General features: G+C 30.8%; 1 protein-coding gene across 1 annotated transcript in view; it reads right to left on the minus strand.

The window, feature by feature from the left end:
* LOC108686712 overlaps positions 1-17,301 on the minus strand; it is a 178,168-nt gene that overhangs the window by 2,747 nt on the left and 158,120 nt on the right. The gene's annotated exons all lie outside the window — the stretch shown is intronic.

The raw sequence follows: 17,301 nt of genomic DNA on the forward strand, positions 1-17,301 counted from the left end.
CGGAAGCGATTCAATTCTCCTTGAAATATGTTAAACGCAAAAATTTAAAAGACACGTATTTTTTTGTATTATTTTTCAAAAATCTAAAATTAAAAAAACCCTATCCTCATTTATTTTAAGAGATGTATAAGAGATTTTATCCTTTAAATATGAAATTAGAAACTGATATAAAAAAATATATGTCTCTTAGATTTTGTGTTTAATTAACAACATTTCAAGAAGAATCGATGTTCTGGAATTGTAACATATTCCTTGTAAGACCGTTTTACATCTCCAATAAAAGCAAGATTCACCAAAATTATATTGATTTCAAGATCGGAATTTGAACAAAAAAAAAACATTAGACGTTGCATAAATTATATAGCAATTTCATAGCAGCGATAGACCGTAGGAAAATATTTCACAAGAAATAGAATATTGTGTATATTAGTAACATTTCAAACGTATTAAGGAAATTTCAGAGAGTGTTTGGAAATTTGTACAAAAAAAAAATAGATTATCGTAGTACAGAACACACAATTTTTCGTACTATAATATAAAATATGTTAATTACATAATTATATTATAATATACAAGACAAAAAATATCAACGATGAAATAATAATTAGTCACTGTGTTATTTACAACAAAAAATATGATCGATATTTTCCATCAAATGCAATGTTTTTTCACAGCGTTTAATGCAAGATAGAAGCAACGTACAGCTGTGTCTATTTACGTCAAAAATACTATAAATAATATATTAAACAAACATTGCATAATATTCTGTGATTATAATCAAAATGGATCTTTGATGTGTATGAAAATTTATCATTTACAACTTCAAAGTAAAATTCAAATTTCATTTTTCTAAAAATCTAATAACATCTAAATTATTATATTTTGCACAAATCTATTAATTTGCAAATATTATATTATTATTACATGTTTTAAATAAGATTAACATGTCATTAATTAAAATTTACGGAATAAATAACATGATGCAAATATCAATTTGCAATTTAGACTAGTAATGAAGAATGTAATAACTTTTTCGTAATGCTTCATTAAGTTTTAGTAAATGTACGTTGCGTGACCCGATATGCGTGTATCTGCATATGTGTGCATAATGCAAATATGTTTTTCCAGCAAACTTCCACAGCGTGAATGATTGATTATATCATAACACCCCTAATAGTCTTCTACCGAATGAATCATGAGAGCTGTTCGATGCAGCTTTCATCACCCTGAATACCATTATTTTCATAACAATTACAATTTAAAGAACAAGATTACTCAATCATTCGTAATTCAATTATCGTCCGAATTTATGATTTTTTTTACCTACTGAACAAAATTCAAAGTATAAAATGAAGAATTTCCTACGATAAGACGTTCCATCCTGTGTCTCTCTACGGATCGTGAAACTTAAATGGCACATTGTACTCTTGTAATGCTTCACGGCATTACAATGTCTTCTGACTTTTCGCCTAAGTTATTTTTCAGGAAATAACCATGTGGCATCTCGGAACGTCAATGGAAATGAAAGCGCGGAATAAAATATATAAAATAGAGATAAATATATATAGTCCACGCTTTCACTGTATACCAACGGAATATTATATGTATAAGGATCGTATGCAAGAATACGCCGCTTATTTCAATTCATTCAATTCGTAAGTTTTAATTTTTATTTTTATATATGAAATTGCAGCGCGCGACTCAAATTCTAAAATTTTATAACAAACAAAGACAGAATTCTTTGAAAGCACTATACAGCTGCTAAACTTGGTGTTATCTATAAGTAATTATAGAACTTTTATTTAAGTTATTTAAAAAAAGAAGTTTTAACTCCAGATACAGAAAATATTTCATAGTTTAGTGAAATGTAAAAGACAATTTTATTGAATCTATAATTTTTACTTTGTAAAATTCAAATTGTAAAAAAAAATAAATTGTGTATAATTAATTATATAGATAAGTTTACTATTTCTTCCAAGAGATAATCGCGTTCGCAGTTTCTTACTACACTATTTCATTCTGCTCTGTACACAGCAAGCATCATATACTTCGATATACTTCGTTATAGAAGTAACTGATCCAAGCAGGCTTAAAGATAACGAATTACGCGAACACGACGAGTCTCGCGAAGCAGTTTCGCTGACGTGATAAAACCAAGGAAAGAATCAGCACATCGTAATGTTGAGACACACTTATCAAAGTTGTACATTTCTCATAATCAATTATATTTTGAGATTGTACGATTAATTCTCTTTCAAATTCAAATTTTAAGAAATGAAAAATATAATGTTCAGAATTAAATTTATGTATATTATTGTATATTATATTCTAACACCGGCTCCTAACGCCTCGTGATTTATATTTTATTGTTCTTTATTCGAAAAATATAGATTTAATAAAATTTTATTTCATATTGCATTACATAATTTAATGGAATATTTTCTCAGTACATTTATGTCGTTAATATACTGTATACGAAATAGCTCAGAATCAGTATGTTCATTGGAAAGTTTCCACAGGGCTCAGTAATGTCTTAGCTTCGAGTTATTTACATTATAATTCAAACAATATGGTTCTAGTTCTTCCGGCCGTGTTGTTCCGCCAAGCTTACTATCTCTCCCTTGCGAGATAACGTTCGCAGTTTCTAGTTTTCTAATTAGCGACTTGGGAATGCTTACAATTAGCTGACGACGTCGCAGAAATGCCATTGCTATCCCGTCTCGCGAGTTTTCACTATTTAAGTCTCAAATCGCATTTAGTTATAAAATTTACATAACGAATTTGATTTAAAGAATTATAATACTTTTACGATAATTACAAGCGGAAAGAACGATTTTATTGAAGTAAAAATTTAAGTAAATGGACTAATTTTATTGGATTTTTAAAATAATTACATAGAAAGCATAATAAATAATAATCGTAAAGTTTTACGTTTTAATAACTTGACATTCTACATAATTTTTTGATAAATCAAATTATTTTCAGATTTGTATCTAACTAAATTTTTAGAACAAAATTCAGCAAAAACAATTCTTTCCGTGTAAAGATTTCTCGTAAAATAAGTAAAAATAAGAGAATGAATTAGAAAATTCTAATCGTATCAATCAGAATTCTGGTTGTATTATAATCAGAATTATAATAGATTCAGCCAGAAAATTCTAATTCATTTTTAACCAGAATTTCAATTAATAAAACCAGATTCTTTTTCAGTGTATATGTTGACATAATATGATCATGATGCGTATTACATAGGAATTCTACTTTGAAGAATATAAAGATATGTTTAGAAGCTGTTTTTACAGGCATGTTTTTAATGACATCTTATTATATTATATTATATCTTTTAATTGCTTAATGAAATTCGACTGGAATAGTGATGGTACTTTTATTAGTGTTCTTAATGTGATAAGCAAAGATAAGAAATGCAAAGATGAAACGTAACAGACTATATATATATAATTTATACAAGGCGTCTTTTAAATTACAAGAACAGAAATAGGAATGTAACTTGATCTTCTGATTTCTTTTTATCTTATCAAAAGTGTTTTGCAGAAGATATGTTCGTAGTATAGCGTAATTATTACACTAAAAATTATGTTTTCATGTCTTTAGACGAATTTACTTAGTCGACTAGATAATAGCTATGTCTGAGTAAGTCTTCAAACATACACAGAGTTATGTAATTATATTTGTGTCTCATAGTAAGTAACACGGATATATAATTTCAGTCTAAGTCGGTTAATTATTTCGCCAAAGGAAATTAACTACGAGTATATTCAGCATTATTTAAGCTAACGGACTGTGATTCGGCTCTTTGATTCATAATTCATACTGAATTTAATGAAACTGTTTCCCCACTATATAATTTCGAATTGTGAAAAAGTAATATCGTGGCTTTTACGCATTAAACGCATTCTAATAAAATTGTATGATGATTGATTATAACTTCATGTAATTGATATTAAAGTAATAATTTTTCTAAAAACCGTGATGAGGAAATTAAATGAATTTCATAAAGGATATCGACCATCAAAATAGCGACAATAAATGTAAAACAAGATAAAAAATATTGTACAAGTAAAAGAGAATATGGTAGCAGACTAATTTTAAACATTTTGTTGAGAATTACGGGTATATTCGCGTGAAATCCGTGCCTTTCGCTCGAGATGGCAATCGATTGTCTATGAAAGTTTAATCGCAGCACCCCGCATTTCATATTTTATTCTTCATAAAGTATGCAATGCGCGCAAAGTTACACTTGCTAGTTTGACGTTTTTTCGGCTGCTTTTAACATAACATCATATTACATTAAAAATGGAGCTACCGTTTTTAATTAAATAAATGTAAACTACTTACGATTTATCACCAAAAATAATCTTCGTTGTGCGCAATATGATGATTAAAAATTGATATTTTTGGCGGTACAGTAATATTAATAGATATCACAGAAATGACATTGTGATGTTAAATGTAATCTGTATACATGGAAAAACACGTATTATCGGGAATTAATTTGTTTATTGCAATAGGATTGAAAATTATTGTAACAACGTGTCTCAAATTGTGAAAGTGTATTAGATTAAACTTGCAAGCGCAAATCACGTACCAAAATATATAAAAGTAATATTCAATTATTATTGTCGTTGTAAATAATTCTTTGAATTGGCAAAATGTAATTTCGTTTTGTGCGAAAAATTATATATTCCACATATTTGCAGCGCAAAGCAACGATAAGTATGTGTCTATCGTTTGAAAAAAGGAGGAAAGCATTTTATATAAAATTCCGCGAGGCTGAGCGTGTTTCCGCGCATCGGCGAACGAGACGTGACAAAGCCGAAAAGTTATCACAGATAAAATAGAAACGAATGCCGTTGCTTTATTGCGCAAATATTTTTATTCCACGGCGAAATAATTTCTCGTCAGTCTCGCTGTGAAAACGTTATACACTGTCGTTAATGCGAGCCACACACGAACTACATTCCTGTATTGCACGTCCGCGAGTCGCGCGAGCTACGTGCACTGTGATCGAAAGAATCACATGACCAGCGCTGCCACCTGTTCACACGCGAGAAACGAACACTTTACGACAGCTGTATGTATGTACACGTGTTAATATATTATATACAATCTCGAGGTTGAAGCTTTACGATCACGTAAAGCCACTTTCAGACAAGTCGATTTTCAAAAGGAAGAAGAAATCGTGAAAACATTTGACACAATAGTCTGTTATTTTCTCTGAAAAGCAATCAAATTTTTAAACCCCTTATATATTTCTTTTCAAAATTAAAGAAAACTCCAGTAGACTGCTATTCTTTCATGTCATTTGATTGTGTGCATCGCCAAGATTCATAAAAATTTTTATTGCCTAGCATTCCATTTTTACACTAGCATTTCTTCGTAAAAAAAAAGTCATCAAAATTCAGAGCATTAGTCGGAGATTTTTCCGCTTTCCGAAGGAGGGTCAGAAATTCATGCAAAAAGATCGGGATCTTCAGATGAAAATTGGAAAGATGATCCATCTTTACGATTCGATATGTGACGAATAGAGCAGAAAACTTCGTTCGCAATTTTTCCGAGCAGTATTAAAAGGAAGATAAAAAAAATATAATATACATACATAATTCCCAATAATTTTTCAAAAGATAAATAATTAAAAAAGAAAATTAAAAGAATATTAATAAAATTCTTATCTTTTTTTTACATTGTTATGCAAAATGTTTGAATAAATTAACATATGTTTTATAATGCATAAAAATACAACATTATGTATCTAATATCCTAATGTTTCAATAATGTATGTATGTATTTAAAAAAACATTAAGAAATTAATATTAAATATTCAACTGTCATTAAATAATTGTTTAATTTAATTACTAAGAAAAAGAAACAAAAAATATTTATATCTTGATTATATAACAATTATTTCATCAATTTAACAATAAATAAAAGATCATTACTCGCGAATTAATATTTGGTTTACAAGATTTGCAAGATTCCGTTTAATGAGATTCATACATTCAATACACACACGTAGCTTTCTTAATTAATTGCTTCGGGAAAAGATTTAGTACTTCATTACTAAGTAATCAAACGAGCGCCTCATAAATCTACGTTGATAGAAAACCTGGGTGTAAATCCACTACTAAAACGCACTGGACAACGACGTTTAGAGGCAATAAAGCATCGCACGGCTTTAAGCTCGTAAAGCGAGAGCTCGATCTCTGTTACACTGCGAGTTAACTAAAATTCGAGGAAACTGCCACCTAATCGACATTCGATGGCTCATCCTGGTGTTAGGATGGTGATCATCCTGGTTATATTAACTGTGAATCGATCACCCTTAACGAAATAGTCATATCACTCTCAGCCCTGATATACTAATGTCAACATCAATCACTAACAGCAACTATTAATCGTGCCTCAAAGTTTGCATAGAGACTAGTGAAGGACACTTCGTGTTCGCGAGAGATCAACTGCAAGATATTTCGCTCTTCAAATTGGCTAAGTCTGTAAATGTTCTTATCACTCTTGTTTACTCGAGAAACGAAAGCTATTCGTATCTCTGTACTCAATATCTTACATTACTACAATGAAATTTTAACTGGAAATCCATTGTGTTGATTTGTATCTTAAAATTGTCACAAGTTATTTCCTGTTGATCGATTTTTCAATTAACAAAATAACTAAAGTTATTACGAGTATCATTTTATAACTGTGTGTGATTTTTACTTGAACCATTTATTAATTTTCTATTATTCTTTTAATTGCTAGAAAGGTAATAATTAACAACAATTGACAAATAATTTTTTAATAGGCACAATACAATATTACATTAAGTACAACAATCGTCACAGTTACAAAGAAGAAATTATTGTAGTTAACATAATGGTAGTTAAGATTCTAATCAATTTTCATCGCTTAAGTTAGTATGCTAAGTTTGTGATAAGAACTCAATACGAGGATCAACAATTTCCCTTTACGAACTTAAAAGTTTCACTTCAAAATAGTTCGCGCGGTAGGTATTGATGTCGTGACAGCTGTTCGATAATTGCTTTTGCATCGACAGCTTTCCACCTAGTTTGGAGGTGAGAGAGAACAGTCACCAAACTTACTAAATACTATATACGACTTTATTATAACTGATTGACATTGACTTCGTTGTTGACGATTGCTCCGTTAAACTCGTTTAACGGCTAGAAAATTAGTTATTATCGAGTATATGATGTTTACGAATAAAAGCATCTGAAAGTTCTTTCTTCTCGAAAAAAATATGCTTTTTAAAAATCTCGAAAAGATGAGATAGAAATCTTTGAAAAAAATTACAATCATTCTTTACATAATTATTAATTTTTTAAATGTCCTATTATTGGCTGTATCTATCATTAAATTAAAACTATCGAGGTTATACAATTTATCGAAGTACAATATAAATGTATTCGAATTACAATACGACTGTAATTAAAATTGGAAAGTCACATTATTAAATTGAATATCTTCTCTTTTACATTATTGTAAAAATAATTCTAGATAAGTCTTTCGTAGAATAAATTTCACAATGGCAAAAATTAGAGGGAAAAATTTTGCAATGAACAAAGAGAAAAGAACTGAGGATAAAACCAAATTTTATTCCGTTTTGATGGTAAGAGAGGATCTTTATCTTAGAGAGCCAGAGTTAAAAGGCCACGGCATAGAGTCCGCTGGGTCGGCCAGCAAGTTAAAAATGTAAATAGAAGGGAAAGTAAAGTTTTACGTGCGCTGAAAGCTCTCATCAAGCTGTGTAACTTTTACTTAAGCGATTTTGTTCTACCTGGCGCCGTATTATACTCATGCTGTACAGCTTGCCAATGCAAGCTTACAAACGATATTTAATGAGCCACAGTAACCTACTTTCTTTAGTCTCATTGATTTTAGCAAGAATTATCGTTTTACTTGTTTCCTATATCTATCTCTTTCTACCTTTTTTTCTTTCTCCTTTTTCTTCTGCTTCCTCTTTCTAGTTTTTTTGAAAATCTACTTGATATATTTCGCTTGATGATACTAAAAATTACAATGTAACTTTACATTGTAATTTTAAGACATGACTTGTTATTTGTGTTCCCTTCTCACATTTTCTGTATTACAGTTAAAGTATGAAGAATTGAATATAGAATTGTAGATTATTGCGCTTGAGAAACAAGGGTGCACCATCCTACGATGAGCTAACACGATTCAGTTTAATTAGTTACGTCAAGGCAACAGCGAAACACGATAACTTAAGATTGTCCTCAGACATTCCACTCGATTAAAGCCATCCAATTTCAACGTTAAGTTCTATCATTGTTTGCTGGTTAATGTACGGGAATAGCTGTTGCCCTAACATGCGAAACGTGCCGTTTCTTATCTTTACTAACGACGAAATATGCGCCAATCCTCATTTGTCTGTGTCGGCAGCACAATTCTGACGGTTTCTTTGTTGTCGCTTAAAATGTCACATTTACACAATATCCGTTTATCACGCTACGCGGTTACGTATAACAGTGAAATTTAAATGATCATTAGCAAAAAGTCAATGTTGATGTAAGTGAACATCCCCGAGCAATTAACAATAGCCTGATTGTTGGATTATTGTAATTAGACAAAGAATTAGATGCGATAAAAACTCTGTATTAATTCACAAATTTAAATATACATCCGCGTGTATAAATTTAATATAAACACGTGAAAACAATTTCTGTGCGAAATTAAATTTCCCAAAAAATTAGAGAAAGTTAATTAAATCTATTTATTATTCTAATTTGCTGTTAAATTAAATAAAATTTTCAACGAGAGTTTTAAACGTTTTTTATCAAACTATCATGCACATAATCCAGAATGTTTGTGTTAAAAACATCAAGTTTATCCGTTTTGTTTTTATCACATCAATGAAACAAAGTGATTTATGATATTTAAATATTTCCTTAATTATTTTGATCACATTAAATTACTAGTCGGTACAAGTATATTAAAATTGAAAATTACAATAAAAAAATTCAAGTATAAATCTTCTTTGCGGCTATTAAAATGCTTACACGGTTCCGTAACCATTGACTTTTCTACCATCTAATAGGATTTGAGATGCAATTTGCATTTTCCGACTCTAGTTGCGAAAGTGCATCAAAGAATCCGATCCGCTTATACCGATTACCGGCGGGTCAATTTAACTCCATTTTTTAATATCGAACAGTTCTTCGCGCGATATTACTAATCACTATCTCTGCCTAGACGGGGAAGCTCAATTATTAAATCCATTGATCTAATCGACCGTGAGAGATTACGTGCTATTCGTCTGCGCTTAAGAACTTTACAAATATTTTGTTCCACCCGAGTCGGTAAGTTGGAATCGAATGTGTCAAATTTAGTCAGCATTCTGAAGAAAATAAGACGCAAGAAAGTTCGAATTGATTTTTCTTTTCGACGTCAGACCACGATTTATATAATCTTCTCACCAATAGTTCCATGCGCAATCGATGCATCTTCAAATTCTTTTCATTACATTCTGTACATCTGTCTGCAGACAGATATTCGTGATATAGTTTTGTAATATTTTTAAAACGCTCGTTTTTTGTAATATAGACAAGTGCTTGCGATATTCAGTTTCAATTGATGTTTCTATTTTTGTAAGTGTAGAAACAGGATATTGACTATTTCATCATTCAGCGCATCCGTATTTCCATCATTCCTGCAAGAGAAATAACGTTTCTCTCTTTATCCTTATATGATATGAGTGCAGTAATGATTCATATAACGATTTATTCAAAGTTTAATTTTGTTTTAATTTGATAAACGGTGAAAGATACAAACGGTGAAAGATACAAACGGTAAAAGAATACAGTTATATCTTAGGGGGAGAGGTCATTATCTTTAATTAACGGCACGATAGAATTCACGCTGTCTTTGATAAAGTTTGCAAAGCCGTCGAAGTAAAACGTGTCGTCGCCGGCGATCCATGTTGAAATTGACCTAATGAGAAAGAGAGAGAGAGAGAGAGAGAGAGAGAGAGAGAGAGAGAGAGAGAGGAGAGAGAGAGATTACTTCGTCAGACGCAAAGTCAGGTTCACAGGTTTTTCATCGTTCACATATCGTAGCCTATCAGGTGGCATTAACTTTATCTGAGATTTTTTCCCCCGATAGTTCGACGTCCCCTTTCACCTTTAATCTCGGTCGGTGCACATCCGGCGCGTCCGATATTCCGCACCGCCTGCGCGATGCGCAACCTTTTCCCCATGGACGATCACCATTTCAACCCTTTTTGCGTAGATGACGAGTAGAAAGACCTGACGAAATCTTGATCAAAGGAAAAACTGATCCTGACGGAAGTTTTAAACGCCAATACAAATCATCACAAAATGCAGCAGACGCGCGACACATTTTTATACATCGTATCGATAAATGTATGATACGAAATGTTATATTTTAATATTATCTAAATATTTACCTTTTCAAGTTTAAATTTTATAAACATTGTTACTAAGATATAAAAATAATGACAATAAAATAAATTCATTATATTGTTATTCAAAAATAAATAACAATTAATGAAAAAAAGATAAATGGACCGAATGATTGTTGAAACGCAATAATTTAATACAACGATTTATTTTAATAATAAAAATTTAATATAACGGCTTTCTTTGGATTTTTCAAGCTATCTTTGGATAATCACAAATGAAATATACAGAGAAATGTCCATTGTGCTGTCGACTAAGAGGCAGAAAATTCCTTTTATAAAAAGAAGTCAAGAATGGAAATTGTTCGATAACCAATATAGTGAACATACTTTTCATTCAAGATCGACAATTTATAAATGTAAAAATAAAGTAATTCTTATATAAACAATTAAAATAATCAGTCAGTAATAGTCAAAGACTAATATAAGATAAATAGTATCACAATAATAATAATAATAACTCGTCACATTATGAACATCAATTTAATAGAATTATAAAGAAAAATAATAAAAAATAAATTTTTTTAAAATGACAATTAATATTGATAAAAATTGACACGATAAACTTTTGAAGAACTTAGGTATGGTATTTCAAAATTAAGTTAAAGATGTAATTATATTAGGTACACATAGAACATATCAAAATTTTTATATGAGAAGACATAAAGTTTAGTTATTCATTGATTTCGAAAGTATAAGACGAAACTTTCTAGGAGTAGACAAAGTATATAAGAAAAATCGAGAAGAGAGACGAACAAGACTGTCGACCTTACGGAATTGGATAAGGTTCGGGAATGCGTGGGCTTATTGCCTCTCGGTGGCAAGCGATGTCGACGTTGCTTTCTGCACCAGTGATAGTTTTCAGGAACGTACACAAAGTCACCATTATAAAAGCGAGATTTCTTTTATACTCGAACGGAATTGCAATTCAGAATCCAAATATAACGAACGCCGCACATTCACGTGTACGGCTGAGAAATTATACGATTTCGGACTAGAGCCGAGAGCAAAGAGCAGGTGCGAGCGCTCTTTTAATTAGAAGTCTGAATTATATTGCACTGATGGCGACACGTACTCCATTCAGAGGTCTTGTAGTACGGAACCTCGTGCATAATCGGCCGGTTCCAATGTGATCTCAACGCCGAAAATTCGATGAACGTTCGTACCTCGAGTAAGTGAAGATTGCAAATTTCACACTTCTATTGTGTGCGGCTCTAGCTGACCTATTCTATTTGAATAAAAATAAAATTATTAATATTAACCAGGGAAAAATATTGCTTCAATAATATAATTGAAGCATATCAATATTTTGCTGGAAAATTAAGTAACCTAGTTTCGAAATATATTGTATTTAGTAACAAGTAAAACCATTATTGGAAAATTTCTGAGTTAAAATTGGCGTAGTAATATAATGATTAATAAAAGAGATAACTGAAAATGATTTGTGCATTGTAAATTACGTTTGCGTATGTTCGCACATTATACGTTATTCGACCTACAAAATGTATAAAGAATTCACGTGACATCAATTAACCAATTTCACGAACCGTTTCATCTTTATTGTTCAGATATCGTATTACTACTTGCAATTTTCAATATATCTCTGTATATTTATTTAATGAACAGATTGCATGAATCTTTCGCGTAACGTATAATAAATTTCATAGTAAACTTCAATACAGTATATTCATCTCCCTATTCCGATTCTCATTTATCATTTTTTACCTTAGGACATATCTTTGCTGTCTCTCCAATTTATACAGATCAGTAAAAATGCTAAACGAACGAACTGAGCGTTAAGTTTTATATATGTAACATCGTCTTCTCGCTGATTGCGTTTACACGTGACCAGAGTTCCCTCGAGAACGAAGGAGATGAAGAACGTGTGGACCTTGATCGAGGATGACGAGGTTAGTAAGGACTCTTCGTCTTTTATACTATATTTCGAGCAAATTTGTCTTCTTCTTGAGATAATCCACGAGATAACTCTAAGCCTATCTTCCTCTAGAAACTAAATTAACTTTATCAATTTCCCTTTATTCGAATTTTTTACATTTTTGTTTTCTCTCCCATTAACGAGAAATTAATCTTGCAAACTGATAGTTTATTTACACTTTATTATCATGAATAAAAATACAGTTTTGAATATTTTTCGCTGCATTTCAACAATTCCAAATCAAATTATATTTCTTTTAATTAACTATATATTGTTAGAAATACTTCGTTTACATATAAATGAAGGTTATGAACAAAATTCAAAATAATGAATGATTTAATTAAAAACTAAGTTACAATAATTACTTAAATGTAATAAACGTGTGCATTAAATTTCATAAAATTTTATGAAAAGTACATTAAATTTCATTACATACTTTTATTTATACATTATATACATTTTATACATTACATACAAATATACTTTTCAGTTATAAATACATTAAATTTAATGTAACGTCATAAAATTAAATTCAAATTGTGTAATTTAAAAGTGTATTAAATTTCATGAAATTTTTACAGTGTACATTAAATGTTAATGAAATTCAAGAACATTTCTAACAGTATATGTTATTTAAAGATATTTAAGAATTTAATTTAAAATCTTTAGATATTTAAAAGCAAGATATTGAGATTGGGTTCCATCTTTTGATAAACCTCAATTTACTCGTTCTCTTTCACTCTCTTTTATTCTTATTTTTCTTTGTTCACTCTATTTTGTTAGATATATAGTCACTTAGCTTGTCTAATGGTCAAACAACCGATCCTTAATCCTCTGCAGACCACAAAAAAAATTCAAAAGATCCAGAGACAATTTTTTTACTTTGTTGCTTTTGCAACAAAATTCGACATGCACAAAAGAAATGTAAAAAAATATTCCGATCATATAATTGTATAATTATATTCCTAAATATTAAAAGAGCATACCAACATTCTTTCAGATTTTTTAAAGCCTAAAAGCTCTTTGAAAAATGCAACTGTTCCTTAGCAATTTAGGTAGTCTAATGAATGTCCGTTTCCGTCAATATAGTTTAGTTAATTGTAGTTTAGTTAGTTTAATTTTAATCTTGATTTAACTAACTCTTCATCTTTTTCTGGTTCTAAGAATTAGAAAAGAATGAAGAGTTAAATCGAGATTAAAATTAATCTATATTAATAGAAACGGGCATAAATGGTGAAATTCAGAATAATTCGCAGAGGATTAAAAATTTTATTATAATATACGATTACAATGTTTATGATGTTTATCATATTTTGAAAGGCAGAAACAATTGGAATGTGATATCTATCAAGTCAAAATGTAATAATAAGAATTCTGCACTAATGATACAAATCATTATATTTTCCTCATTAAATCAATTATACCGTTCACATATCTAAGTTCATTTCGTTAGACGATAACGCAATTTCAATAATCTATGGCGGGCATCAAAGCGACGCACGCGGCGCAGTCATTACACGTTGGCGTCTCCGCGTGAAGACAATGAGAGATGAGGGTCTTTTAGCGCATCGCATTATGCACGCCTCGTCGACGAACTCATTAAAGCCACCGACCGCGCCACGTAACTGGAACCTGGAATAACCCTTCGAAAACTCGAGGGGGAAGCACGATGAGCCTTCTCTTTCTCGCTTAGGAAAATCGTTTAGAATTTACAATCAGTTAGTGTATACCTACCTATCTACTTATATTATCGTGTGAACTGTGCAATTTAGCATTTTATGTCATTAATATATAATTATAAGAATAATTTGTTAATAATGAATAATTTGTCAATAATTTCTCTTTCTCCCACTAAATTTTTTCCCACTTAAATTTTCATCACTATATTTTAACAATCCAAATTTAAAACATTATATAAACCTATATTTACAATCATATTTTTATTCCTTCCGTTTGGATCTTTCTTATTCCAACCATTTTTTACTATTCTAAGATTTAAAAATATAATTCAGGGTTATTATTTTTTAACATCTCTATAACTAAGATTTTTAACTCAAATGTTAAAGCTCTATTTAATCTAAATTTATTTATTATTTTTCTTTTTTCTGAATAATTATCAAGTACGTAGTTAAGTGACATGTGGATACGCGTGTGCTACAGCATTTTCTATAATTAAAAGAATGCTCTCAAGGGTTGACAACAACACGTTAGAGAAAGGAAGATATTTATAAAGTTATTGATAGCTACTAGGATATTGAAAAAGGTCGCATGGACTATAACTCTTTTAAAAAGCAGATATATCAATTTTTTTTATTAATATAGTGAGTCGCCTTACCCCCTCCCTCCCTTTCTCTATGTTCTCATGTGTTTAAAACTATCTAATCTATAAAAATTCTTTTATTTTTAATATTTTTATTCTACTATATTTTTTCATTCACAGTATTTCCACGCAAGTTTCAGCGCCTTTAATTAATATTCTAGCTCTCATCTAGCATCTCAAATTGTAGTTCGAGGATGTAAATACCCGAAGTGCAATATTGTGAGAGATTGAATTTCTCTCATTTGCTCGAACACACATATTTACCAAAATGTGATAACAATATATTATATATGTATATATCATGTATACTAAAATATTTTATTACCATCATATCTATATTACACGTGAATTTAAAATAATAGATTACCGATATATTAGGTACATTTAATCTGCTTTCGAACTAATTTAGCTTTATCGGTATTTTTATCTTCGGATATGTGCTTCTGAATTCCTATTTTAGCTAGACTATAAATACGTAGATAAGAATATTACGTAAAGATTGTAGAGATACCGAAGTAGGTATTTTGACTTTCTCTCGGTAAAGTATAAAAATTTTAACGTATATAATTTATGACAGTGAAAATGCAACCCAATAAAATTAAATGTCAGATTCTGAATGTTCCATTCAATAGAATAATGGATGTTTCATGAATTTTCTTATACTCTATTTATCTTTGCACCTTTCCTTTATACTATTCTAATGCATATCTTTCTGTATTGCTTTTCACTTTGCTAAAGCTACCAAAGTGAATAGCCGAAGGCAATAACGAATGATTCAATGGACCACGAAGCAAAGGTGTCAGCAAGGAGTGCTCAAGTGAATGCATATCCAATTACAAGACCGTGCCCGGTCAGGCGATCTTTGAAGCCGAACTTCTGAACCGATCGACTTACCTAATTTCGCCGAGCTTTAATGAGTTAGTTTCACCCTTCTGACCAATGAAACGACCCGTTTATTTCATTAGTTGGTCTTAGTCAATGAAATCTAATATCTAATGGATAACTGCAAAACTCTGGTGTTTCACAGAGTTAGATAACGAAAAAAGCAAAAACATTCTGCCATGGCAAACTGAAAATGTTTAAATCAAACTGTTTAAATCTTGTCAACGCGTCTCGAGATGCGTCCGATTATAAATATCGAGATGACTCATTCGAGTGCATTGGCCTAAATACTGAGCCGCGTCACTGATGCGTGGCGGGCCGAGCATTGAGTTGCATCACTGGCGCGACATGCCACGGCTTAAATATCGAACAAAAAAATTATGCGGAGCTAAAAGTATTAATGAGGGGGATGTTAATAAGTGATCATAAAAGTGCATTCTAATTGCATGCTAATAACACCTGTATAACATTCCTGGCAAATTCGTGTGAAAAATAAAAGCAGAAGAGAAAACGTTTGCAGGTGAAGTGAATATAAAGCGGCTGAATACTGCTGCTCTGCCCGGGCGTGCTTTTCATCGGGCTGGTAAATAATTTCATTGCGGGCATTACTATACAGGATATAAAGTTACATACATCCGGATACTTCCGGCAGCGAGAGTGACTCTAAGACGAACGCTTTGCTTCCGCATTTTATGCAGCACGCAATGCAAGAAGAATAGAAGAAAAAAAAAGGAGAAAAATGTTTCAATGCGTCGAAATGTCTCTTGACTGCTGTGAAAAGAATGGAAACGTAAAAATGGACTTTAATATGCCTCTTCATCGTGCTGCTCATCATTAGCGTCGCAATAAAAAAAAAATTAATGCACAGCTCAGAAAAACAAAAAAATTCAAACTACAATTTCCATTTGAATGTTCAATTGTTAAAATGTCATTTAAATTTATTATATTATATATTAAATATCATATTATTGTTCATACTATTGTTCCGAGCGTCATAAGCATTTGCTTTTGGCTTCATCTTTCCATTATTTCCTTTTCCACGCACATTCATGAGAAGATAATTTTATTATGTAAAAATGCGTTATACGTCGTGATAATGCAGACATAGTGAAATGTAAAGTATAAATGGATCCTCATGTTGATGTTCTAGCGCTCGCACCGGGATTAATTAGTCATGGAAATAATAATTTACCTCGTCACTCGCTTGTAATTATACAATTACGCGGTTATTTATAAATGAGCAGAATTAATCAACTGCTCGGATAAAGCTCAGGAGCGGAGAACTTGCCGAAATAAATTTTCATAATCCTGACACGGAAGCCAGCTAATCGCCGTTAGCACTCACGCGTATTACCTGAATGCAACTTCCGCCTGATAATGTCTAATATATACGCACGTCAGTTGATGTGTCAAAGGCAGATCGATCACGAGCAAAAACAAGCATGCAAAAATACAAAACATGCAGAGATATAATAATATTTGCATATAATATATACAAAAATTTCGTATGCTATTCACAAATTAAAACATCTTAGAATAAAGAGAATATATTTATTGCGGAATAGATGGAAATAGATATTATTTTCAAGTTTGCTTGTTAAAAAATTTTTTTGCATGTGCAAAAATAACTCTGCTACATTTTCAGGAGTAAAGCAATGTAACAGGACATATGTACATATATATATATATATATATTTT

The sequence above is a fragment of the Atta colombica genome, unplaced genomic scaffold, assembly GCF_001594045.1.
Source record: "Atta colombica isolate Treedump-2 unplaced genomic scaffold, Acol1.0 scaffold189, whole genome shotgun sequence".
In the NCBI taxonomy this organism is placed as follows: domain Eukaryota; kingdom Metazoa; phylum Arthropoda; class Insecta; order Hymenoptera; family Formicidae; genus Atta; species Atta colombica.